Source organism: Ambystoma mexicanum, chromosome 7p (genome assembly GCF_040938575.1).
Source record: "Ambystoma mexicanum isolate Mex_15411 chromosome 7p, UKY_AmexF1_1, whole genome shotgun sequence".
NCBI lineage: Eukaryota > Metazoa > Chordata > Amphibia > Caudata > Ambystomatidae > Ambystoma > Ambystoma mexicanum.
The window spans coordinates 225588587-225615676 of record NC_090939.1 but is presented as its reverse complement, the minus strand read 5'-3'; positions in this window follow the sequence as shown (position 1 = coordinate 225615676).

Genomic DNA, 27090 nt, shown 5'->3' with positions numbered 1-27090 from the left:
TGTTTTAGCTCAAGCATCACAGAGACACGCTCATGCGGTTGGTCAGGAGTGCCTCGCCCATCGGTCTACGTTATTAAGGAAGGAAAATTAGGATTTGAAAACATATTTGTGCAGGCTATCTAACTTGGTTGATGGCCTAGCGCTTTGTATACCACCACCCATAAGTGTATTGAGGGTGGGGCCCCCAATGGCAGGGTGGTGGCACAACGTGGGGGGATTTGCATTTTTGCTACACAACCCATTAGCGAACGGCTAATCTGTGAGAAGTAGGCGCAGCTGAAGATAGGACCTCCATTGGTTTCCCCTGCACATGGGCTTGGGGCTGGTAATCTGTATATAAACAGCCCCAACCCATGATAAGGGAAAAACACACACTCAGGGAGGTGAACTTGGGCAGTCATGCAGGCCCTGCCCATTTTTTTCTTAGTGAACGTCCCTAAAGTTGTGGGCATGATCCGGGAATGGCGTGAGGGCCTTATTAATAAAGTTACTCACTGGCTAAGATCCAAAAGAGGTTGCCTTTCTATTATCCACAGTGATATCGTGGGGTGTGAAAGGCTGGTGGGCCGGAGTACATTGGATGCAATTAGAGTTCAGCTGACTAATGTTACACTGTTACAGGGGCTACTGGAAATGGAGCAGCGGTCTCTGCCCCTGAGCGGTTTGGCAATCTACATCACAATGTCATTACCCTGTGGGCTGCTGAGAAGGGAAATACAGGTTCAGTCAGCTGACAGGCTGGCATGGGCTGCACCCAAATTGCTACCCAGGGGGCTGTACAACATTATCTGGCTCCCTCCCAGCGGCAGTTCATGGCATCTGGGAGGTCTCTTACTATGCCGTGGGGAGTGGAGTGCAGTGTTGGTCAATTTCCGAATGTGGGCAGTCAACAAAAATTAATAGAACTGAGTAGCGGGCCTGCTCAGCCCTACTGGAAGTGATGGAACGGGCACCCTGGGGAAGTTCAGAGACATCAATGCCCCCAATTGGACATAGAGCGGGATAGGGAGGTTTTGGTGGTCTGCCGGGGCCTGGAATCTGCCCGGTTTGAATTTGGATTGGAGCCGAGCCCAGGGGTTGCCAGTAATACGTTGATCCAATTTGCTTGCACAAGTCCGGAGCAGGCTGGTCCCCGGGTGTGTGTCCTCTCATGGAACGTTGCCGGGGTAAAAAAATATATGACTGACATCAACTGGCTTACCTTTGTTAGGGGCTATGGAGTTGTCAGTCTTCAAGAGACATGGGCTGTTGAAATCCCTCATATTCAGGAGTACGCCACCTTTGCTATTCTGGCTTCTAAATGGGGGAAAGGCCACCCCAGTGCGGGGTTGATGTTTCACTCTTCACTTCGGTAAAATTGGTGGAGACAGGCTCATCTGACCTCCTGGAATTACAGCTTACCTTGAGGGACAACTCAGTTTTGTCATTGTTTAACTTCTATTACAGGATCATCCCGGGTAGGGTTGCAGATTTGATCAATATGATGGTAGATCGGATCCTGGACATTGTCTACGACTGGCGTACCTAAGATTGTGGTTTTGGGGGACCTTAAACTTCAGTTTGAGCCCTTACATGCTCTAATTGGCATAATGGTGGAGAAGAACTGCCATTGGGGCATAGCTCCGGTTGATAAAGGATATCGACTCAGATAGCATAGGAATGGGGAAGAGGTGGCCATCTTGTTCATGGCAGTCAACCTGAGTGCCTGTAATGACCAGTCTCTGGGGACGCTCCTGCTGCACCAACTTTTGAAAATAATCAGAGCAGTAGTATGATTGACTACATTCTAGGTTCACATTCTAGTGAACCTACAGGTCTGGGATTGTTTAAAAACGTTCCATGTAATTAAGAGGAGTGCGAGCGAGCACCATCCTCTGTCTATGGTAACGAAAGAACATCATGGGGGATAAAGGCCTGTACTCCCGCAATTGGAGCTGTCCATTTGGAAATACATGGTCAACCAAGAAGTAACCAAAGGTGGGGGAAGTTGGATCTGGAAAAGCTCCTGCCACAGGTGTATTGCGACATTCTTTCCCTTCTGGCAAAGGTGGCATTGATGAATCCTATTGATCCCACCACATTGATACAGTTGCATGAAAACATATTGGCTCATGTTGGGTCTAGGCTATCAAAGCCGTGCAGAGTTATTCGCAAGCAAACCGAGTGCTCCAGCCCTTGGTATGACAGAGTGCAGGCTGGCCAAGGGGTGTCTGATTATAGAAGCACGGCAGGGGAAGGGGACAAATGCCTGCAGTTGAGGACAGCAAGGACCATCTATTGCAGGCTATTGAGGGAGAAAAATAGGGCCTGGCATGAGGACACCTGGGGCGCACTACTTAGTGTGATTAAAAAGGGGATTTGAGAGGTTTCTGGGGCCTTATCGGGACAGGGCTAAATGCAGGCAGAAACACCCTGCAGTGCTGTATTCTGGAGCAAGAATGGGTGGACTACTATGGCAGCGAACGAAGATGGAGGGGCGCATGGTGTTGAGGATCTCGCTCTGGGTGGTACTGGCAGGAATCAGGGAGTACATTTTTCACCTTTGACAGTGACCCATAAGGAGGTTAGTAGAGCATTAGTCTCCCAGAAATGAGGGAAGGTTCCAGGCCCCTATGTGAATGAACTCGATGTGTGGGTACCATATTTGACAAAAGTTTTTAATGCAGCCCTGAGTCTGAACGAGGTCCCCGAATCATGGACAAAAGAGGAGCTGGTACCTATCCACAAGAAAGGTCCTAGAGATTGGCCCGGCCTCTACAGGCCTATTACTCTATTAGACTCTGGGGATAAAACATTTGCTAGGGCCTTTTTGTTTCATTTGGAGACTTGGGTAACTAATTATCAATTCATTGACCCCCAGCAAGCCTGGTACTGTGAGGGATTGCGTACAGTAGACCAGAGCATGCAGCTCTAATCCTTGATCATTGATAAATATGCAGTGCTCAGGAAGATACATGTTTATGCAGTTTATGTTGATTTGAGAACCTTGTTCGATTCAGTGCCATGGCAGTACCTCTGGGAGGTCCTCCGGGGGCTTGACATTCCAGAGGCCCTTCTGAGACGCATCGAGAGTCTATATACAGGCAATGTGGCAGCAGTGCGCTGGGTGACTTATGGTAGGACCTCAAGTTTGATAAATGTGGAAAAGGGTGTCCGCCAGGGGTATCTCTTGGGCCCTAAGTTATTTTGCATTTTTATAAATGGAGTTATCAAAGAGCTGCTGGCCTCTCAGTTGGATGCACCAGTCTTAGCGGGAGACAAGATACCGATCTTGATGTTTGCGGATGACACAGTGTTGATTTCTTTAACACCTGTTTGAGTGTGCAGGCAACTGGATGTATATGTTGCCTTTTGCAAGGATAATGGTTTGGTGTTCAATGTAGCAAAAACGAAATCTATGGTTTTCAAAACGGTTTAGGTCTACTTGATCGAATATTTTTGACCTTTTACAATTTGGCCAAATTTTTTGGGTTGTTTTTTTTGCTCTAAAATGCAGGGGAAGAACCCACGCACCTAACCCACTTCAAACACATATATCCTTCATTTGTATTTCCGATGGTGTCCGGTCAAAGGTTCGACACCAAAAGGATCGAATGACCAAAGGGCCGAGGTAATAGGACCGAAAACCAAAGGGTCGCATTTTTTTTTAATATATATATTTTTTTTGGTTTTCGTATAGTAAAAAAAAAGGTGGTTTTTGCACCAAAAACAGGGGTTTGGGGGGGACCACCCCCCAAAAAATAAAAAAAATAATAAAATTCGACCCTTTGGTTTTCGGTCCTTTTGATTCGACCCTTTGGTCATTCGATCCTTTGGTCATTCGAACATTTGACCTAGAACCTATTCCGATAATGGGTCGAATCACTGCAGTCCCTCGAGAAAAATGTATAGAAGGGTTAGCAATGACCCTTCTGCGCCAAGTGCATATTCATGTACACAGGGCGAGCATCTGTGAAAATCTCAGTTGTTCCCATTCTCAAGCCCTTTGTGCACCCCTCAATTTTGTGCCCAGGCAAGCGGAATGGGATGCGCAAGCACACCCCCTTCACAGATGTAACAAAAGGTTTCTACTAACTCTATTCTCGTGTATGTAGTTCTTGTCTGGTGCCGCCAAAGTGGCGACAGTCGGTTCTTATACCTGTTCATAAAAGAGGTGACTGTAGGGTTGTTACTAATTACCGACTGCTGTCCATGTTGGACGTAACCGATAAGATCGTCATGACACTATTATTTAGGGAGCTGAAAAAGCGGGCTATGGCCAAGCACATTTATCATTTTTCCCAGATGGGTTTCAGGCCTGGATCAGGCACCACACACAATCTTAGAGTGCTCGACCAGCTGATTAATACTACACGTAGTAGGAAGGAAGCATCCATGTACATTGCTTTTGTGGACTTTCACAGTGCATTTGGCCAGGTGAACAGGGAGACATTGTGGTCCAAACTTAGTGCTCTGGACTGCCCTAGCTGGCCCCTGCATATCTTGAATCTGATGCACTGTGATACCACGGCTACTGTAAAATTAAGCAATGACGGGGAGGTTTCTGAACCGATATGTATTAATCTAAGGGTGAAGCAGGGGTGTGTGGCTGCCCCCACACTTTACAATCTCTACATATCTGATCTTCTAGCACGCATGGCTTCAAAATCTAACTGTCCTCCCAAATTAGGGAAATATCCTATTGTGGGCATGCTTTATGCTAATGAGCTGATCATGTTTGACAGTACTATGTCAGGGATAAAAGGTATGCTTGACGAGTTGGTCTGTTATGCATCCCAACTGGGTCTGTCCATAAATTTGGGTAAAACTAACATTCTGGTGATTGCAGGTACGAAGATTGCCCAGACTGGAATTGATTTTTCCTTGGGCACCTGTTACGCTCACCTGGTATCCACAGGGACGCCACCCAGCCGGGTTACTCGCTGGTATGCTTCTCAGCTTTGCCCTGATGTGGTCTGCGGGGAAGGTTCTGCCTGAAAATACAGGAGGACTGTGTTCAGGACTGACTGACTGGGCTAAGTATGCTCCCTCCACCCCCGTATGATTTCAGTTCCTCTGGCGCCCTCTCCTCACCTTGTGGTAGAATTAGGCGTGCTCTCCATCCTGCCTTCTGTGCAGGGGCGCGTTGTCTTTCATGGGCGAGTGCGGTCCACTTACTTCACTGACGCCGGCCCGTTTGATATTGTTCAGGTAGGTCTTATTGCTGTTCTTTAGTTTTGTTGATATCCTGCATGCCTTTCTTCGTTTAAAATGTCTCTTTTTTCTCCCTTAGGTATGTGGAGCTTCAGCGCGGCAAACTGGCTATGGTTGAGCCCTGCTGGTAAATAATGGCACATTAAGAGCGCTATGATGCGCTATAAGCGCTATGCGCAGCGCTGCAAAGTCTTGCCTTTGCTAACCTGTGTTTTCCTTCCTTGTTGGTGGCAGTGTTCTTCAGCGTGAGTGGAATGTCCGGAGTGGTGCCAGCCGAGAGGCGCCCAGCCAGGTAAGCCTTTTGAGCAGTTCATAATTTGTAAATGTCTCTAATGCTTTCTTTAATGTTGCCTCTATCTTCCTCTTTCAGGTCGTTCTGTCCGGGAGGCGTGCAGATTCGAGGAAGCTGTTCTCAGTAGTTGTGAGTGTTTAAAGATGAAGACTGCAGGTAAGATGCTGCTGCCAATGATGTTCCTTTCGTCTCCTTGCAGGTTCTGCTTCTCCGAGGTTCGAGGGAATAGCTGGACACGGTGAGCGGCACGTTGCAAGCTGCAAAGTAACGTGAAGCGTGTTGTCTTGCTCGGGTGTGGTTTAAATAGCCCCAACAAAATAGTCCAGGTAAAGTAGTCCCTAGGCTACCACACCCAAAACACTAGATCGCACAGGAACCAAGCTATGTGGACGATCAACTCTTAGTGGGGTATGCTGGTTACCGATTGGTCCAGGCTGTGACAAAACAGACCTTGTCCACGTGTATTACCCTCACCATTTCTGAATGTTACCGTTTGGTGGGTAAGGACCCTCCGGAAGGGTTGCAAGCTCATTCCACTAGGGGCGTGGCTACTTCCACAACCCTACAGCGGGGAGTTCCTATAAGGAATATTTGTGATGCAGCCAAATGGGCTTCTAGCCACACCTTTGTAAAACATTACTCCGTGGATACGCTCCATTGTCGAGATATGGCCTTTGGAAAGGCGGTTCTTTATTCCGCCATCTGATTTGGTACTCTAAATACTTTTCCATCCTCCACTTTCTGGTACTGCTTTGGGAGTCTGTCAAAGATGTGTAATACATTGGAGGACACTATCCATTCGGAGACCAAGTTACTTACCAAACTGGTAACGTTCTTTCGATTGGATGTTCCTCCAACGTATTCCATATCACCCTCCCAGCCTGCCCTTCTGGATAATTTTCTGTGCGATTGCAGCTTACGTTTCTACAAGGTTATGTGCAGTCAAGTGGGCAATGGATATGTGCAGGTCACAGATTATGGAGGAAAAAACAAACTGAGGCTACGGGCGCCGTGTGTCCTATTTATAACATCCGGTGACGTCACCCTCGACGGAGGCCTTCGATGGACATCAACCCGACACCATCGACGCAGGACGCCCTCTGTCGAAAAGTTTCTGAAGTACACAGCTGTGGACATTACATGTCAAAGATGTGGAACACGTTGGAGGACACAATTCATTCGAAATGGGGATTTACATTGCCGTTACTCCACTTGTAATATTGTGGTAAATCTGCAGAAGAAATGGTGGTAACGGTAAACACATTTGGCAGTAATTCCTAAGAAATGTACACCAAACCAGTAATGGGGGTCTGCTAGGTAAAACAGGCAGCATTTAAAATACTGCCTTTATTCAAGAATACCTCTTAATTCATAACACGCTTTTTCTGAGTCCATGATGTAAGAGAATGCATGTTTTTTTTACAATTTACAGAAGAACAGTGTTTTTCTATTTGCACAGCTCTTTTTCTCCTGGCTTCTAAGCCCACCGCATTGAAAGCATTCATCATATACAGTGCCATGAACGTCCACGGTGTGCTTCTCCCCAGAAGTGATGCTATCGCTTAACTTAACAGCAAAGGAAATGCCGCAGCATCATTTTTCAATCTGTGGGCTTGATAGCGACAGGTATAAGGTTTATTTAGCAGTCGAAAACGCGAGTCTGCTACAAACTCTGCTCCAGTTCAAAAACATGAATCTTTAATCACACTTAAAGCGCCGAAGCCATCACACAACATTCTGAAGCATTTTTGAGTGAAGCTTCATCATGACCTGGGCTTAATTCTTTGCAGAGCATATTTCTCAAGCGCGCTGAGGGATTGAGGCCTGGCTGCACATGAGACGTGTGTCCTGAACTCTTTGCAATAACTCTCCTCATTCCCGAAGCCTGAGAGGCCGAACCACTCCTGTCTGAAGAGAACACTTTTTTTTAGCCTAAGGCGCAACAGAGCCTTCCACGTGAAAATGGCCTGTATGTGTTGAACTTCGGTAGCAACATGAGACTCTGTGCAAATCTGGGAAGTGTGGGCGCCAGAAACTCTCTATTAAGCAAATCACGGAAGAAGAGGATTCCTACAGGAGGCTGTTATTTCCAGTGGCGGAGTCAAGGGTGCGGTGGCGGGGAGGACCCCATTTCTCCCCTGTTGCGCAATGCACCTCCCAATGGTTCCCTAATAGGTTATTCCTGGTTCCGCTACTGGTTATAGCATCAGGATTCTTGATTGACATGGGCTGATCTAGAAGCTCATTCTGGAAGTCCCTGTAATTCGGGGCGGGGACCTGTTAAGTATACGCTTTTGTGCACACAAGTCCCAGCGACCGAATTGTCCTCATTCGCATGGCAGAGTGCAAAAGGGGAGTGTAAAAAGATGGCGTACAAGTGTGCACGACACCCCAACATGCAAATTAAGTAAACGCGGACACCATGTACGCATGACAGGCTGCGTTTAGAATGGATTCCTATGGAGTCCACCTGCTTTTGCTGGTGTAAAAAGCAGGTGGACTCCATAGGGATCCACAGCATTTGCACCGGCACGAAAATCCATGCCGGCACAAATGCTGTATTTTTATGGCAGAGAGGAAGGGGGCAGTGGAATCCTAAATTGCGATCCACCCCTTATCTCTGCCATACAAATGACTGAAAATAAGCTATGATGTAAACGATATGCCTAAAAAGAATGACGCAAATCTTTTACACACTTTGCTTTCGTTACAGATTATACAAAGTGAGCTACATAGTGCGAAACAGACTGTAGCCAGATGCATACAGTGCAATGGTCTACACCAATGATCCGATTCAGCATCTTTATCCAGTGCTTGTAGGTGATTTTATTTCAATTTTCTTCATTTGAGGGGTGTAATTATTTCCAAGGAAAGAGTTGGAGCTACGGAACATACCAATGGAGCACAAACCATCCAATGTGGGCGAGCAGTGTTCTCACCCTGCCATTTTATTAAAATTGTAGGGTAACTAGGTGCATTTTACAGTACACTATGTAAAAAAAAGGGTATGCAGCCATAAATATACTTTTGGTTCTACATGGTAACATATAGAAAAATGCAATAGATGCAACAGTATATAGGAGAATTTTACAACACATTTTCAGGATGCCTGCACCCACATTCTATGGAAGCATTGCCACTGTATGAACACACATGTTGGCTGTGCTACTATATCACCATTGTTGCCATTGTAAGAGCATGTGTGTTGGCATTGCTTAATGACGCACTATTCTCAATCTAATTAGGGGTTGTCATGCTGGCAGTGCAAATGTATGCCATACTGCCACTGTAAGTACACACTCCTCTGAGCTTTGCTAAGGTGGGTTTATCCAGTAAGTTCAGTGCTGCCACTGTAAGTGCACACTTGTGTGACCTTTGCCCAATAATGCCAATAATGTCATATTTGGCACATGTACCATTCAACAACCAACATACTGGCTCCTCAATGTCACTGGCAAAAACAGTCACCTCCTACCCCACACCTGAACAGATGCATTCCTCACATGTACATATGCAGAAACAAATGAGCTCTTTCTCTCTCACTCGCGACCTGTCGCCTCCCCCAGTGGTATGTGTGCCCCATCCTGTGCTAATCCGGCCCTGTTGCAGCAGTAGATACTGTAATGTTGTTTTAAAAAAGTGTCAATGTTCACCATGTGAGGCATCTCGAAGTCTGTGTGTTCTCAGCTTCAGCCCTTCCTCTTCCCACCTGCCCGCCAGTTTCCCAGACCTCCCCGACCCATGATTGGTCACTGGTCCCTCCGCAGTAAGTCACTACTCTAGGGCAGCCCTTTTGCCCGTGCAGCCCCCCTCCGGCGTAAGACCCCAAGGCAAAGGACAGCTCCGGAAGAAGAAGCAGCTCCAGGCTGTGTTGGCCTCTGTTAGCCTGTGGTGCCTGCAGCCATCAACCAGCAGTGACTGACAAGGTAGGTGAGGTCTGGAGAGGGGGACCAGCAATCACTGCTCCCCATTTAGCCTGCCTGACCCATCTTATTATCCTATTATTAGTTGTGGCCAGCTTAGAGGAGGAGCAGGGTGTTCCCCTTTTCCAGTATAATGGCGAACAAGATAATGGGAACTTGTTTACCCCAGCAGCATACCCATTATAAATCTTGTATCGATGGGACCGACAGATACTAATAGCATACATACTGAGGTTGTGAAAATATCGGTCTTGAACACAAGGTCGCTCCTTGCATACAGTGTCGATATACATGATTATATCATGGATAATAAGATAGATATCATGTGTTTAACTGAAACATGGCTGCAGCCATGAAGCAGACCAAAAATTGAACAAGCTTCCCCTCCGGGCTGTGTGGAATGTTTGGGGAAAAAAATCGCACGGAAGGCTTAGGGGGAAGGGTGACCATAATTTGCAAAAAGGAGTTGGGGATGTATGAAAACAAAATAGAATGTGACGGATGTGAAATCATCTATACCAAAATTTCACCAAATGCTAATAACATCGTGAATTTTATCTTGATGTATAGACCTCCAACAGAGATGCCATCATTCAATGACCATCTTGGGCATTTACCTATGCCCCCATATAAGCCTCACTGTGCTACTATCCTTCTAGGAGACTTTAAACAATGGAAAGGAGACCCCAAGGATAACAAGCCACTGACTTAGAACTCATGTTAAAAAGTATGGACATCCATATCCATAATTCTGACCTCTCACCTATTAAGGGGTACACCCAGGATTGGGTTGCCATTAGGAATATGTGTCACTGCTATACATACTACACTGTGTATTTGGTCAGATCACTCTTTTATTGCATGTGAAGTACAATTGCCAGCACATCAGCAACTAAGCCATAACAATTCCAAGCAGGTTTGTAGTACACATTTCAAGAAAATAAAAATTCCTGAGCCGACTACTTGCTTGGAAGATCTTATTAATCTGACAGAAGATCTGAATTCACCTTGTAGGCTTGGAAAAATGAATAGAGTCCATGTTCAAGCCTTCTTTGACAAAGTTGCACCTGTTACACTTAAAAGTATACGAGATCGACCTAATCATCACCGTTGGTCTGCTACAGAACGGATGACACTTAAACAAGCTAAAAGGCATGCAGAACACACTTGATCAAAAAATAAAACGGGAGAAAATAAAAAAGCTTGGAAATTCTGTTTAAGTCTGACTGTGCAGGAATTCCGCAAGCATTTGCTGATAAAATTCTATCATCACGCAATACAATTCAGCCAGGACCTAAATACAAAGGACTGATCGCTATTAGCAGATATGGAAGGTACTAAAAGACACAGGGATTGCCAGGAGCTGTTTGAATTCTGCCCTCTCTGTGTTACAGAAATGGAAAAGACCTTGAAAGACATGTGCATACTACCTGCCCCACAGACACTCTACCCTCCAACATTATCCTGGAAAATAGGTAAATCTTGGCACCATTTCTTACGAGATTTGTTAATGCTTCATTCAATCATAGATTAGTCCCATCCTCAATTAAGGAGGTTGTGGTGACACCTCTTGTTAAAAAATCTGGACTTGATCCTAAGGCAGCATCCTATCTTAGGCCAATTACGTGCACTCCTTTTTTGCTTAAGATAATGGACAAGATTGCAACAATACCGTTAAAAAGACATCTTGAAGTCTCCAATCTGCTGCATGTAAAGCAATCCGGTTTTCATAGTTACCATGGCACTGAGAGCGCACTCTTACATCTGTGCACCCAAATGCCGACTACGCTGGAAAAGAGTAGCACTTGGCTGCTGATCCTCCATGACTTATCAGCAGCCTTTGATCTGGGTGATCATAAACAGCTACTAGATACATTTGCCAATACTGGATATTGCTCTCAGAATGTGATCGAGTGGATGGACTCCTTCCTTGGTGGAAGGAAATCTAGGATTTGCTGGGGGAGAGGGCCTCATTGGAATCATCTCAGATATTCTATGGAGTGCCAAAAGGTGCTCCTCTATCCCCATCACTGTTTAGTAATTATATTAAACTGCTGTGTGTCAAAATGGAAGAGCTTGGCTTACAACTTACTAATTACGCAGATGACATACAGTTGACAATGGAACTTAGTGGTGTCTATGTTCAGGATCTAGAGAAACTGAACCAAGTATATGGGGTCATCAAAGACTGGGTAACTACCAGTTGGCTCTGCTTAAATAGATCAGAAACTGAGCTCATGGTGTATGGACTCATGCAAACCAGGGCAAAATGTATTTGTACATGGACAAGGTTTGATATTGAAGGATGTCAGATTCCAGTTGTTGAGAGAAAACTCCAGTGATATATATGGAAGCATCACTGAATGCTGATGCCCACGTGAATTACGTGGTAAAAAACGTGTGTTGTAATTTGAGGGTCCTACGGGAGATTAGTTCGTTAGTAACCAGGAAAAATTGTGAAATATTGGCCGGGCAATTATTGTCCCGCGACTCGATTACTGTAACTCGCTTCTAGGAGGGGCCAGTGAAGAATGTTTGAGGAGATTGCAGAAAATTCAGAATTATGCCGTTCGAATAATCTGCAATATCTCCAAGAGAGAACCGGCATCTAAGGCTCAGGGAGAACTTCACAGGCTCCCAGTGGCGGCGAGGGTCCGGTTTAAGATTCTTGTTTTGGGTCACAAGTGCTTATTTGGAAATGCCCCGGATTACTTGAAGGAGAAACTGGAACTTTATAAGCCCCAAAGAACCCTATGGTCTAGTGTTGCTCAACAGCTCACAACTCTGCAATTAAAACAATCAAGAGGGAATGGAAGATCCTTCCCAGTATTGGCCGCACAGGCATGGAATGAACTGCCATTTGAACTGTGCATGGAGAAACATCACCCTATCTTTAGGAAATGCTTAAAAATTCTTGTCTTTGAGTAGAATGATTTAGGTAGCGTTTCGTGTCTTGTGATTCGTGTCTGTGTTTATGTTAGCACCCTGATGCCTGAGAACTTTGGCGCCATACAAATAAACATAACATAACATAATATTATATTATCTAAATGCCTGTAGTCAGTTGCACATTCGATGTTAGCCACATCCAACGCCTAGGCCAACCATCCCTGAACAATACCTCGCATATAGGTAGATTGTATTAGCCAGCCATATTTCGCATCCAGAAAGATTGTGTTAACCAGCCATATCTCGCACCTAGGTAGATTGTGTTTGTCAGCCATATCTCGCATCTAGACTAACGGTTTTGCTAACACATAATTTTAAAAGTGTTACTGCATTTACAATTGTGCCCCCTCTTTTAGGCCCTTCCTCCCCTAAACTGGTGTCCCAAGTTTGAAAGTTGATGCATTTACTGTTGTACCCTCTACCCAGGCGTCCCGAGTCGAAGTGTAACTTCATCGACTTTTGTGCCCCCTCTTTAGGCGCTTCTCCCTCTATCCAGGTGTCCCAGGTCTAAAGGTTGCTACATTTACTTTTGTACCCTCTATCCAGATGTCCCAAATCGAAGTCTCACTGCATTGACTGTTGTGCCCCTTCTTTAATCCTTCTCCCTCTATCCAGGTGTCCCAGGTCTAGGTGTTACTGCATTGACTGCTGTGCCTACTCTGTAGGCCCTTTTCCCTCTATCCAAGTGTCCCAGGTCCAGGTGTTACTGCGTTGACTGGTGTGCCCCCTCTGTAGGCCCTTCTCCCTCTATCCAGGTGTCCCAGGTCCAGCTGTTACTGCACTGACTGTCACGCACCCTCTTTCAACCATTCCCCCCATCCAGGTATCCCATTTCTAAGGTTTGCTGCATCAACTGTTGTGGCTCCTTTGGGCCCATCTCCCTCTGTCCGTGTGTGTCGAATCTGCTTGTTGCTGTGCTTGCTGTTCTGCTCCCATTTAGGTCGAAGTAACCCAAGTCTTGGGTTACTGCATTTGCTGTTGTGCACCCATTCTGGGCCCTTCACAGTCTATCCAGGTGTCCCAAAACATCTACTGTTGTGACCCATTCAAGGTCCAGGTGTCCCAAGTCTGGGGTTACTGGATGTGTTGTGGTGCACCCATTTTGGGCCCTCTACCTCTGTCCAGGTGGCCCAAACGAGGGTGTTATTAGACTTGGGATAGCCACACTGTAGTTAGCCACATCTGGCACCTAGGCCAGCTGTGTTTGTTAGCCATATCTCACATTGCAGATGTGTCCTCAATCTGAGATTCTCTCCCTCTGGCCAGGTGCCCAAAGCTAGGTGTTACCGCTTATAATGTTGTACCCTCTATCTGGGCCTTTCACACACTTGCCAGGTGTCCCAGCTCTAGGTGTTGCTGCTTTGCTTTTGTGCCCCCTGTCTGGGCTTTAATCCCGTTTGCCAGATGTCCCAAATGTAGGTACCACCACTTTACTGTCCTCCATCTAGGCCCCTCACCATCTTGCCGGGGATCTCAGGTCTGGGTGTTATGCCCTCTGTTGTTGTGTCCTCTATCTGGGCCTCTCCCCTACCTGCCAGACGCCCCAGGCCAGGATGGTACAGTACTCTGTTGCGTCCTCAGTCTGGGCCTTCCTCCCACCTGCTAGGTACCCCATATCCGGGTGTCAACGCTTTAACGGCTGCAAGTGCAATTCTTGGCATGCACCCACTCACCAGGCATTCCCAAGCCAAATAACACTATCTTGCGCCTGCCCACAATCCTGGTAGCGAAGGTACAGGTGGCCACAATTGCTGGTAGCTAAGGCACAGGTGCACTTTAAGTAATCACTGTCTCAACCCAGACACTCCCATCCACCATGGGTCTCGCACATCGAAGCCAGAAAGGAAATACCACTAAAGACTGAACCACAATGGTTTACTAGCCATGGTTCAACAACTACCACCAAAGGGCCCCAAGATAAATGACAAAAACCACATAGGAACTAGAAAGGAAAGAGCACTAAACAACGGATTTGCAAAGGTCTACAATCGTGGGTTCAACAATCCACAACCTTGCAAAACTGCAAACAACAACTAACTACAAACAGCAAAGACTAAATCCCAAGGACCAGGAAACACACCAATCGAAAGAGGACGCCCACTCAAAGGAATACAACCCACAACCCAAACACCATGCCTCACCACAAGAAAAACAAAGAAGCCGGAACAGACAACAGAAATAATAAGAAAACCCAAACCGCTCGGGAAGGTGCTGACCAGTAAGATCACACAACTCCAGAAAACTGGACATAAAACAGCCCAGACGGCCCGAGGAGACATACAAAGAACAGAGCAAAGACAGACTAAATCGCTCGTTACCTCTTCACATAAGACTGCTTGGTCTTGGTGTTGTTGCTGGTCCGTCTTAAGCAAAGACGGACCAGCAACAACAAACCGACAGGCAATAAGCGTTACTAATACAGACCCCACCGGGACACCAAACGTAAAACAACAATTAATAAACCATCCCAATCCAGTGTACACCGCAGACAATACCACAATCAGAATCAGGGACAAACTGGAATCCATTACCCTCTACACGCCCAACATCACCAAAGACTGGAACAAAGAATGGGCACCAACATAATTCACCAGCTGGAACTAACCAAAACCAACCAACCCCGCCATAAACCTCATCAGTCTACTCGACGAAGAGACCGACCACCAAAGAACCACACCGACCCAACATGTTCAACCATTGAAGAATCACCAGCAACAGAAACACACTGAACCAAACCAACAATACTAATAACAACCCAAAAGGAAAACCAAACAAACTAAACTGCAGCCTTCTCAATGTTAGATCCATGGCAAAACACTCAATAGAAATCCATGACCTTCTAAGCAAAGGAGGCACAGGCATACTGTTCCTTACAGAAACCTGGTTATCAGACAACTACAAAGCCATCGTGAACAAAGCCATACAGGACAATTTTAAATTAATACATGCCAACAGAGAAAACCAAAGAAGAGGCGGAATCGCAATCATACACAAAGAACACGTCCGAGCAGCTTAACTCAATACAACCGATGTACAAGACTGTGAATCATCAAGCTGGAACTCAATGACCAAACCAACATAGTACTCCTCCTGTTCTACAGACCACCTTCTTACAACCCCAACTTTTCAACGAAACTAGCGGATGCAGCCGCCATTTTATCAACCTCCCACGACAACCTAGTCATACTAGGAGACTTCAACATCTGGTTTTGAAAAAGAAAACAGATCTTCAGCAAGCTCACTCTGCACACTCCTGGAAACTTTGCATTTCAAACAAATAGTAAATGGATCCACCCACAACACTGGACACCCTTGGTGCAATTTTCTGCAGGGAAGGACTATGCACAACTTCTCCACCTACACAATGGTATGGAGCAACCACTACTTGATAACATTGTACATCACATTCCAAACCAGTCTACTAGCCGCAAAGGACATCCCCCATGCCAGCAATGCCATACCAAAGGCCGCATTACAAGGCCAAAGCAGCTCTCTGCTGCTACCTCCATCCTCAATGGGACCCCCCACCACCCCTGGAGCGCAGAGAAGCCATTGAGAGATCCCCACAAGAAGCAACCAACAAGATGGCTGCCAAGGGGCTGAGCACCATCCACTGGGAAGCTCACTCCCCTAACATGAAAGCTGATTGGGCCACAACTAAACAAACAGCTGAGGCTGTCAGAAGCTGGGAGTGGTCGCCGACCACATCCAAAGGCCGCATTACAAGGCCAAAACAGCTCTCTGCTGCTCTCCACTGCTCCCTGATGCGCCAATTTGACCCACCAACTACCTTCAACCAAGTCGAGGATTGTCTACACAACGGTAACAATGGCTGGAATGTTGTTCCTACCCCTCGTTGCATCCGACTCTTCAATGTGCCAAAAATCCCCCTTCCGACTCCCACCTCCTTTCTCAAACCAGCAGGGGTCCGCACCAGGCCTGCGCTGCCGAGCCCTCCTGACCGCGACACTACCTCACAGAGCTCTATAATGACACCCTGCTCTTACAGCGAGGTGCTCAAACAAAGTCCCAAGGCCAGCATTACTGCCGGCATTATTATGCACCTTGCAACAGTCTGGGATAAACCTATGCTCCTCGCCAGCAACTCTCATTTCACCAGCAGGCACTGTGACGATACACTTCCAGAACATTCCACCATCAAATAACCTGATCGAAACCTGGGCCCCCTCACTCAACCTACCTTCCCGCAGTTAACCACTATGTATCCCGACGAGCCTGCTTAACTCGCAGATTGAAGTGCACATCCCTGCACCCATTCCGACGTCCACAGCACTGCAGACATGTACTAATGCCCAACCTAAAAGGCACACAGTCTCGGCAGTCCTGGACATCAGTTCACAGACACGTAACACGAAAATCTTGACATCCCCCTAACTTGCTCCCCACCCCAACTATGCTCACAAGGCCACCCCAGCAGTTATAGCAAATAAGACGCTGGCACGACACCTGAAAAGATCACGCAGGAAACCCAGACAGACTGTACCTCAATCCCCTCCACAGCCCAATCTAGAAACGGCAAGCCTGACTCGAGAACAACCAGAAAGCCCCCTCTGGGCCTAATTCTTTTATTTTGCCTCATATTTATGCTGCTCCTTTGTGCCTCTTTGTGCTCCCTTCCCCTCTGTTGTTTCCCGGTTCCCCTCCTCCTTGTTCCCCTCCTTCCGGAGTCTAAGCCCACCCACCACCACCCTGATTGGCTATCCCTGCCGCTGTGTTGGGTGTAGGGACTTGCAGCACACCGCGCTCGCAATTGAACACCTTGGCCACTATTTGCTGGTAACACCCTCGGGGCCTCATTCAATTATTTTGCCTCGTGTTTTTGCTGTTCTTTTGTGCCTCATTGTGTCCCCTTCCCCTCTGTTTACATGTTCCCCTCCTCCTTGTTCGTCTCCCTCCGGACTCTCAGCCTGCCCACCCACCCACCTGCACCCCCGATTGGCCATTTTGTCTTTCACCTCTTACCCTACCAGGACAGCCCTCTGTCCGGCAGTTCCTACGGCTAAGGGCCCATAGGCTGAGGAGCAGTTCTCACAGGGGCGGCTCCTCGCTGTGTCTGCAGGTGTCTGCAGGGGGTTGCCAGTTGCCAGCCATCCACTAGGGTTGAGCTGCACGCTGCTCTACTTACCCCTGTCCACCCAGCAGTCTCCTCAAACTTAGCTGTGTTTTCTCCTGTCTCTAGGACTGCACCGTGAATGTGTTTAATAACTGCACTGTGAAACCTAGGCCTTTCTCCTTTATCCAGGACTCTCAAACTTAGCTGTGTTTTCTCCTGTCTCTAAGACTGCACTGTGGTAGTCTTGTTTCGAGTGTCTGCCATCTTATCCAATTGACAACTTGTCGTCTCTTTGTTCTCGTCTACGTGCACCCTGCCCTTTGTCCTTCCCTAGCCTAGTGTTCTCCCAACCTTCACCCCTTACTCTTCTCTCCCTACCTACTCAATGGTGCTCTCTGGCTCTCCTATCTTTTCCAACTGTTTCTCTAATGACTATCCTGCTCTTCTCACTAAATCTGGTAGGAAGAAGTTTAAAAAAGACATTGTGGTCTCCAACCCAGTCCTCCCTATCGCTGACACCTATACCAATGCCTCCTCCAGGCAAACTTTCACCGACATCCTCTTTGTCGTTCCCTCGCCAGACCTATGGACTCTAAATATGGTCTCTGTGCTCTCTCCCTTCTCTTCTACTTCCATTAATGGTGGCAACCGGTCGGACGCACGCCTGGCCTCCTTCCACTCCTGTAAGGTCATCATTAATGTTTTCTTGAATGGCGCCGTCTTGGTCCAAGGCCCTCCGGCCAGCCTTCTCCTCTCTGATAGACGCTTCCTGCATCTCATCAATTTCCTTCATTCTCCCGCTGTCCCCTCTTTCCCCTCCACAGCTTCCTCGCCTTTCCCTGCTGCCTTCTCCTTGGCTACCTTGCCCACTCCTCCCTCCTCTTCTGCCCCTCTTCGGGCTGCTTCTACACCTCCGTAGGGCGTTACTCTGATTTGTACCCCTCCCCGGAAGTCTTTTAAAGGCAGCACCCTTCTCCATATTGCCACTCTTAATTCAGCTGTCAAACACTCCTCTGACATCTGCCGCCTTCTGGAGGAACTTGACCTCGATGTCCTTGGTCTCACCGAGACATGAGTCACTGCCATCTCTGTCACGAGCTTTGACACTCTGCTCCCTGACGGCTACAAGATCCTCTCCGCACCCAGGTCCAACCGCTCCAGAGGCAGTGTAGCCCTGATCTTCTCTGAGTGGATTCCTGCCTCTGTCCTTCCTACGCAGGCCTACTCCTCTTTTGAATGTCTCCTCTGTAGGCTCTCTCTCTTTCCTAGCCATTCCCTTACTGTGGCTACTATCGATCAGCCACCTGGTCAGATCTCCTCCTTCCTCTCAGAGTGGGCGGACATCTCCTCTTCCCTCCTGGTCTCGACCACTCAACTACTCCTTCTTGGAGACTTCAACATCCACCTTGATGCCTCCTATCCTTCCTCTGGACTCTTCTGCAACCTTTGCGACTCTTTCTCACTCTCTATTCTTCCCTCTGGCCCGACTCACTCTGCAGGGCACACTCTGGATGTTCTTATCTCCTCAGACCTTCCCCTCTCTATCCCTCTCACCACTCCTCTCTCCTGGAGTGATCACTTTCTCCTGTCCTCCCAATTCACCCTCTCTACCCTCAGGCCAAGCCATCTCTAGCACTGCCACCCACCTTCTCGGTCATCTGACCCATGAAGCGCGTGTCAGTTGAGGCTTTCTCTTCCCCCTATGCCCCTTTGGCTGACTCCTACCCTGACACAGCCCTTTCCATTTTCCACTCCGCTATATCTGAAACTCTAGGATCCGCCTGAAGCCCAAAGCCAAGTGCAACTCCTGGTTCAATTCAAGCCTCTTCACCCTTAAACGCAAGTGTAGGGTGGCTGAGAGGAAATGGCATAACTCATGTACATCCTCTGACAAAGTGGCCTGCTGCCTGCTCCAAAGGCAATACCAGCTCTCTGTCCACACCAAGAAGAGAGCTCACATCCAAGCCTGTTTGTCTGCGGCATCTAACAACTCAGCTGAACTCTTTAAAATCTGCAAGTAACTGGACAATCCTGCCGCAGTCTCTACCTCTCCTGTCCCCTCCCAGGCCCTCTGCAAGGCACTGGCTTCTCATTTCATCTCTAAAACACAGGACATCCTGTCCTCGCTCTCCTCCTCTGCCCTTACTTCCTGCTCTTCCTCTGGCCCTTCTTCGGCCACCTCCACTCCCACCTTTTCTGCCTTTCCCCTGTTCTCACCAGATGAGGTTTCTAGACAAGTCCGATCTATGAAAGTCTCGTCAAAACAGGTTCATCCCTGTTCGTCCACAACCATTAAGGAACACATTGACTCCCTGGCTCCTGCTCTGGCCGACTTCTGCAACCACTCCTTTTTCACAGGAGTCTTCCCTTCCCCCCTGAAGCACTCCCTTGTGCACCCTCTTCTCAAGAAACCCTCTGCCAACCCTACCTGCCGGGCCAACTATCGCCCAATCTCCATCACTCCTTTTCTGGGCAAACTCTTCGAAACGCTGGCCATCTCCCAGCTCACTCCTCACACTGAATAATTGGTTGTCTCCATGATCATCAGTCTGGCTTCAGAGCTGCCAAAAGCACGGACACTGCTCCCCTGAACATCTGTGAAAACCTGCTCTCCAATATTGATTCCAACACCCCCTGTGTCCTCATCTTACTTGGTCTCTCTTCTGCCTTTGACACGGTCAACCATGCCATCCTGCTCAACCGTCTCCGTGATAACCTGGGTATCACCGGTCAGGCCCTGGTTCAACTTGGGTCCTTCCACTCCTCTATCTCTACCTGTCGTGTTCCCCAGGGGTCTAACCTCTCTCCCTGGCTGTTCAACCAATACCTGGCTCTTCTTGCCCACTGCATTGCCGCACTCTGCCCCAACTTCCAGTGCTATGCAGATGACACCCAGCTCATCTTCAGGCTACCCTCAGACACCTCTTCGCCCCTCTCTCATCTTTGACTGCCCGCCATCCAGGAGTGGTGTGCCGCCAATGATCTCTGCCTTAATGCCAGTAGGATTGAGATTCTCCTCATCGGCACACACGCTCCCTCCTTTCCTGTCACTCTCTGGCCGGCTTCTCTTGGCCCTCCTCCTGCTCCTACCTGTGAGGATAAAAAACCTCGGGGTCATCTTTGACTCCACACTCTCCTTCTCTCCTCACATCTCTGACGTCTCTAAGAAGTCACAATACCAGCTGCACCTCCTCACAGGTATTCTTCCCTTCCTCTCCTTCACTCCAGAGCTCTGGTTCTCTCTAGGCTGGACTACTGCAACAGCCTCTTTCTAAATCTACCTGCCTCTACTCTCCGCCCTCTTCAACATATTCAAAACAGGACTTCGAGACTTGTCCTTGATCATATCTCTCCAGGACTGAAATCCCTTCACTGGCTCCCAGTGCTTGCGAGGATTAAGTTTAAAACCCTCTGCATTGTCCACAAGGCCTTCTGGGGCCTGGGGCCTGATTACCTTCAACTTTCTCTCCCTAAATATCATTCTTCTCGAGCCCTTCGCTGATCCGCCTCCAACTCGTTCAGGGTCAGTTGCTTCTCCAAGCAACCAGTTGGGGGTAGATCTCTTTCCTCTGCTGAGGCCTCCCCCTGGAACAGCCTCCCTGCCTCCCTGAAACTCGAGGAGAATCATCTTTGGTTCCAGAGACACCTCAAAACCTTTCTCTTTGCTTCTGCCTTTTCTCCTTCCCTCCCCTGCTAACTTCCTGACTGAATCTGACACTTCACTGGTTACCTGGCCACCTTCTGATCTATGGCCTAGGTCGCCTCCCCTGCCAGTTGCACACCTGCACTGCCTTCCTGGCAACCCCCGCACTTTCGGACAGTTTCTGTATCCAGCACTCGACACTCGTTGTCTGCACTTACCCTTGCCACCTGCTGGCCGTACTTATTTACTTATTGTTATTTATTTATCCCATGTACTTCACTGTCCCCCTCCCTCGCACTTTCCCACTTCCCCCTCCCATGCACTTGCGCGATATGAATGACACTTGGCCTAGTAGGATCGCTGTCCGTCTTTCCTCTGTTCCCCCTCCCTTTCCTCGTCGCGCCTTGAAACACTTGTGTATAGGCGTGTTACAAATGCCATATCCTATCAGATCACTGCCTCCCACCCTCCATCTCAACTAGGAACTCCAACTTAAGTTATTGGTTGTGCTTTACCTGCACTACCATGACGGTTAGAGTCAAGCACTTCAAGCAGAACCTTGGACATTTCAGAGGCTTCATACCCACCACAAATCCCTCCAAAGACCCAAACTAGAAGACACACCATACACAGCCCATTACAAAGGATCACTGCAAGAGGCAAACCTACAAACTCACCAACAGCTCCCAACCCTTGAAGGATTGTACAAGCCCTCTAGCCACCCCTGCTGCCACTGTCAGTCTCACCTCATGCACCACTACGGTGTCTCACACCTCCATCGTGCCCCATCCCCTCTCAAAACATAGCTCATAAATGCAAGATCCCTTACACAGCCCATACCCAGAACAGAAATGACCTGATCACATCCCAAGACCTTGACCTGCTCGCCATCACAGAAGCTTGGCTTCATCAAAGCGCTGGTCCTCAACTATCCCTAGCACTGCCCGATGGCTTCATTATCCTTAGAAGTGACCGTTTTGACGGAAGAGGTGGAGGTGTCACTCTCATTTTTAAAGACTCATCAACCGCTCCATGGAAGGGAATTCTCGAAATCCTCTCAGTCAAACTATCACTGTCCCCATCGAATTCCATTGCCATCCATAGTATATACCGCCCACCAGTCCCTACCTCTTCTTTTAAAGAGAACCTCATTCACACAGGGTGTGATAACATCAAACCCACCTCTAGAGGCATTCTTCTTGGGGATCTCAACCTCAGCCTAAACGACTCAGGAGACCACGCCGCCACAGCAGTGGCTAACACTATCAGCCCCTCGTTTTAAACACTGCATGACAGACCCAACCCATAGCAAGGGTAAAACCCTAGAGTGGGTAGCAGACCTGAACAGCCACATCTCTATCTTGACTAACACCCCTTGCCCTTGGTCTGATCACCACATCTTGACCTTCACCTTCCCCCGACCACTCAGTAATCACTAGCCTTGATTGCTGAGGTAGCCTTGCCAGCTACCTGGTCACGTAGTGTCAGTAAAATGACCAAGGACACTATCACACCTCTACTCACTTCACTCCTACCAGAGTTAATAGGCTCCTCCGATCCAAATGTCCTTGCAGACACCTACAAAGTCACCCTGACGAACGTGGTGAACCTGGTCGCCCCTCTAGCTCCACGAAGGGACAAACAGGCAGGACACATCAACTCCCAAGACCTCCAGGCTATTTGGAAAAAACAACGACTGGCAGAAGCCACCTTGAAAAAAAGGCCCAACTAAACCCACCAAGCTCACCTTCAATATGTTGGCAAGAGAATATAAACAAGCCATTGTGGCAGTCAAATCCGCTGCTTACGACACCATAATAACTAATGCCCAGGAGATCTGCAAAATAACTATATACGCCCTGAAGCCCTGCCCCAACCATCACGAAAGATGAGAAGCAGTGTTCAAACATCCAGAACACTATGCAGGCAAAGATAGCCTCCTTACAACAGCAAATAGCCACAAAACAAGCTGCTCTCCAAACAACTAGATCACACCCCTCTCCCCACTCCCAACATGATTCCCCAAACCCCACCTTTTCACTTCATAGAAGTCACTGAAGTCGAAACATCCAATATTCTAAGAAGCCTTAAACCCTCAAGATGCAAAGGGAGTATCTGCCCAGCTAACATCATCAAAGATTGCTCAGAAGCCCTAGTCCTCTTAATCACAAGATTCATAAATGCCTCCTTCTCCTTGAACTTAGTCCGAGCCAGCTTGAAAGAATCTTGGGTCCTGCCATTACTGAAAATACCCACCCTCGACCCGTTGGCACACAACTATCTCCCCATCACTACAGTCCCCTTCCTACTTAAAATCCTGGATAGGGCTGCTCTTATCCAAATACAACACTTCCTAGAATTAAACCACATCCTGGGTAGGCGCCAATCAGGCTTCTGACCAGGACATGGAACGGAATCTGCACTGTTAGACCTGAAAAACCAGCTTGACAGTTTCAAAGACGAGGGGAAACCATCCCTCCTCCTCGATCTGTCGTCCGCCTTTGACCTCGTGAACCATAAAACATTGTGCCACCACCTCACAACAGCTGCCAACTTCTCCTTGGAAGCCACGACCTCGGTGGCCTCCTTCCCAGAAGGAAGATCCATAAGGGTCTTCTCCGACATATCCGGTGCCCTGCCTATCCCCATCCCATTGCCACTCAAGGCTTCTGTGTCTCCAGCTCCCTGTATAACATATTCACCAAACCCCTCTTCGACCTCCTGAACGACATCGGCATATCCTAAACAAACTATGCCGATGACACAGAAATCCTCCTCCCCTTCTCTGGCATCTATGACGACGACACCCAGAAAATTAACAAAATGTACTCAACCATCCAGGCATGAATGGCCATGAACCACCTACGCCTTAACGACGATAAGACAGAGATCCTGTTGGTGGGTTCACCTACAACACTGAGGAAGCTAACCCCCGAATTCACTGCCTTCACAATTGATGGGCTCAAGATCCCTGTCTCCGCCTCAGTGAAAGCACTTGGCATCCATCTGGATGCATCCCTATTTATGACTAAACAAGTAAACGCGATCACCTCAGCAGTCGCTTAAACAGCCAAACTTATCAATGCAACCAGACAGTTTCTCACTCCCACCAGCTGCCTTACCATTGCCTGAGCGGTCACCAGTGCCAGACTCGACTACTGCAATGTCCTCTTTGTGGGGACCTCCAAACAGAACATCAACAAATTGCAGATAATCCAAAACAATGCACTACGCTCAGCACTTAACATCCTGAAACAGAAACCACATCTCAGCAACAAGGAGAGGGCCATTGGCTCCCAATTCGCGAAAGGATCATGTTCAAAACACTCTCCATGACCCACAAATGTCTCACCTACACTGCCCCGGAATACCTCTCGCAAAAATTGCGAGATCAAATGCACTGGACCATTAAGGTAAGACCACGCACACCGCCTAGCGCTACCGAAATTCAAACGAGCCAGAGGAGGTGGCTCTAGCTTCCCTATGGTGGCAGCAAACCTCTGGAACTCCCTCCCACCTGAACTAAGAGCAATGGAATTGTACTGGTCCTTACGTAAGGCGCTAAAACTTGGCTTTTCACCTAGACTAACTACTGTTTTCTTCTACCTGGCCCCCCCTGCCAGGAGTGGTTAGAAAATGTGTGTACTCCTATCAATACTGTATTGCATTACAGTAAGTTCCTTGTCTGCGTGTAACTGGTCCTTGCAACAGCGCCCTGATGCCCTCAGGCGTAGGTGCTTTACAAATAGAAAAATAAAACAAATAAATAAATAAAACTGCAAGACCCTAGACCTAGAGGCCCTAACAAACCTTCTACACAACACCCCCAAGTGGAACAGAACCCAATGAAGCGACCGTAGACAATGCAGAAGACACACTCAACAGCTGGCTCACCAATGCCCTCGACCAACTGGCACAAGCAAAAACATTCAAAGCGACACAAAAAAAACTGGCAACAAAATGGTCCACAGAAGAATTGAAAGAACTAAAAAACTGCAAAATGGAAAAGAAAATGTATAGAACAATACAACCGACAAGACAAAATAAAATAAAATACCAAAGACAACTCAAACTATACAAATCAACAGTCCTCAAAGCAAAAGAATACTATTACGCCACAAGAATAGAATCAGCAAACAATTCACATAAAGAACTCTTCAAAATCATCTAAGAGATATCAATCCCTTCTTCCTGCAAGAATTCCATCATCCCGACACAAGCACTTTGTGACAACATCACCAACCACCTGAGACCAAAAATAGATACAATCCAGGAGACCATCAACCTAGCACAGGCAAATACAACCACGACCGCAGGATCAGAGACACTTTGCCACAACGATCAAGGACACCAACCTTGCAGGATCCCCAAGGGCCCTCTGACCCCCTGACATCGTCAAGGGAATCCTCAACCACAACGACACACTTCTGGAACCTAATGAATCTATCACTCAAAAGAGGAATAGTACCGTCCGCCTTAAAATCAGCATATAATAAAACACTGATGAAAAAGGAATCATAAAGAACAGAAGACCCAAGCAACTGCAGACCGATATCCAACCTGCCCTACCCAGCAAAGATCCTGGAGAACCACATGTGCAAAATCCTACTTAAATATGTTGAAAAAAACAGAATACTCGACCGGCCACAAGTTGGCTTCAGACCAATGAGGGGAACAGAATAAGCACTCCTATTGATATAGGGCAATCTGAAAATAAACGCAGATGACGATGCCTAATCAGCCCTCAAACTATTGAGTATATCAGCCGCATCTTACCCAATCAGCCACACAACACTAATAAAAAGATGGATGGAATGTGGCAAACAGGAATCCGTACTAAAGAACCTACCTACCGCCTTTCACCTTAAACACCAAAAACATATCCTGCGGAGTCCCACAGGGATCCAGCCTCTCTCCTCTGCTTTTCAACATCTACATGTGCCCACTGAGGAATATCATTCAAACCAATAGACCTACCACCTACAACTACGCAGATGACACACAACTGATTGTGAAAACAAACAGAACCCAGGACAAAACAACAGCCTCAACAACTGTCTCACAGACATCTACAATTGGAGGACAACAACAACCTTAAACTGAACCCGGCAAAAAATTGAAAAAATGCTCTCACCCGCAGGATTCGACAGACGGAACCCATAACTGGACTGGTCGACTGGCATGGCAATGCACCCAGAGACTACCAATGTATCAAATAACCTAGGAACACTGATGGACAACGGACTATCCATGGAACGGCAAGTCAACACAATCACCAAAAAATGATTACTCCCCTACTTCTCCTTTCCTCACAGAACCCTCACAATCATATCTCTGACACTCACAAGAACTGACTACACAAACAGCATCTACCTAGGAATGCCGGAAAGACTCACCAAGATACTCCAAAGGGTGCAAAATACAGCAGCCAGGATCCTATTAAGACTAAACAGAAGAGACCACATCAATCCAGCATTTAAAACCCTACGCTGGTTACCAGTAAAAAACGCATCAAATTCAAAGCACTGTGCATCGCCCACAAGTCCTTGCACAAACAAGGAGCTGAATTCCTCCAAGTCAGGATTAGCCAGAATCGCCCAGGAAGAGACCTAAGATCCAGCAACGACGTACAAATAGAGGCAAGACACTATGAAAAAAGGAAAATCCTCAGGGCAGCATGCTCCCGTCTAATTGCTAACATCTGGAACACCATGCCTGAAGAAATTAGAACCACAATGACCACACCACCTTTAGGAAATGACTCAAAGCCTGTCTATTCAACAGACAATGGCAACCTAGAAGGGACTCCTGCAACAATAACACCACAGACAAACAACTAGAGAGGAGACGAGATAGGTCAAAGAACCACAACCGAAAGCCTGGCTAGATACCATCAAGCGGCAACCAAAGAGCCGTGCCAAAGGCTCTAACAAACCGACCAACTTACTAACCATTTTTCCTTCCTGCTCCTCCAACATAACTGGCACCACTACACCAGACCTGGGCTAGCCACACT